Source organism: Pristiophorus japonicus, unplaced genomic scaffold (genome assembly GCF_044704955.1).
Source record: "Pristiophorus japonicus isolate sPriJap1 unplaced genomic scaffold, sPriJap1.hap1 HAP1_SCAFFOLD_2977, whole genome shotgun sequence".
NCBI classification, from domain to species: Eukaryota; Metazoa; Chordata; class Chondrichthyes; family Pristiophoridae; genus Pristiophorus; species Pristiophorus japonicus.
This window is the reverse complement of record NW_027252754.1, coordinates 3407-5000: the sequence shown is the minus strand read 5'-3', so window position 1 is coordinate 5000 and position 1594 is coordinate 3407.

The window sequence follows — 1594 nt, the reverse complement described above, 5'->3', positions numbered from 1 at the left end:
CGGGGCAGAACGGGAGGAACGCCGGAGTCGGTACACACCAGCCGGAGCTGGCCCCCACTCCGAGCCCTCCCACGTCGGACACGAGTCGCCAAATCGATCGGTGGATACCGAGCACACAACACGCAGGGGAACTTGGTGAAAGAACTGCGCGTGTGCTTAACTACTCAGTAAAACAGATTTCCTCACCCAGGGGCTTGCATCTGTGACAGACAGCGTCCTTTGTTGCGCAAAGACGGAGGGCCGTTGGAAACTAGTCTGTCCTGAGAGCCGGGCACGGGTACAAGCGGGGCTGCTGGCTCCCAGAGTACGATTTCAGCAAAACACCAAAGAGTTTGAAAAGTACAACAAAAGACTTTGTCAAAATTGTTCCAAGTCTCGCACACCGGTCATTTTGTGACTTTCCAAGTGCTCTTTTCAAAGGTCTCTTTCCTGAGATTGAGCACCTTTCAGCAAAGCATCACTTTTCGGGCGCTTTCAAAGTGTACCCGCTGTCGTAAAAATGTTCTGAAAATCGTGTTCCCGAAAATCTCCGGGCACCCCGCCACCCCAAGGACAGAAATGACAAGTGTCAAGTTGGCGGGCGTCGGGCCACCTGCTGCCGGCCATGAGCATCCAAATCCCCGCAAAAGGGGGCATTTTCATTTCTTCATCGGGACTTCCGGCAATTTCCAAGGTTCAACTCATTAACGTTGTTCGCAGACACTTGCCAGAAAATGCAAGTGGCCACTTTGCCGGGCCGACTCGCTTGCCCAAGCGGGAAACCATCAACCGAAGGCCCGGTAAGGCGGCCGAATCTGACCTCATAGACTTCCACACAACGGGACTTTTGACTTTCCCGGCCGCGGGGTGGCCTCCACCCGGCCTCAGCCATCAGCCCTGCCTGCCTCCAGCCGCCTTCTGGTTAATGAGTTATCCAGCCTGGCACTTCGGTTGCGCCAGCGAGACCAAGTCTCGGCTTTGGTTAATGATTTGAGCCGAACCGACCTGCCCCCCGCCCCCCGGGCTGAACTCGGGGCAGGTCTGCCGATTTCCCGACTCCTTTCGGGGCCTAATCGGGTCGCGCGAGCCGCCTGGCGCGATCGGGGACCATGCCCCGGCCTCTGCCAGGCCTCGGGCAGCCGCTTTTGAAGCCCGACCAAAAACCCGAAAAATGGGCAAAAAGGGAATAAATTCCCGCCCAAAAAGGGTGAATAGTCGGTTGGGCGGCAGCCCTGGTCGGTCTCTGCAGACCTGGAGGCTCGAGACGGTTGTTTGGAAAACTCCACCAAGTCTCGATTCTGCCACCTCCTACCTCTGTGCAGATACCCCGCCAACCCCCAAGGACAGAAATGACAAGTGTCAAGTTGGCGGGGCGTCGGGCCCCTGCTGCCGGCCATGAGCATCCAAATCCCCAAAAGGGGCATTTTCATTTCTTCATCGGGACTTCCGGCAATTGCCGAGGTTCAACTCATTAACGTTGTTCGCAGACACTTGCCAGAAAATGCAAGTGGCCACTTTGCCGGGCCGACTCGCTTGCCCAAGCGGGAAACCATCAACCGAAGGCCGGTAAGGCGGCCGAATCTGACCTCATAGACTTCCTCACAACGGGACTTTT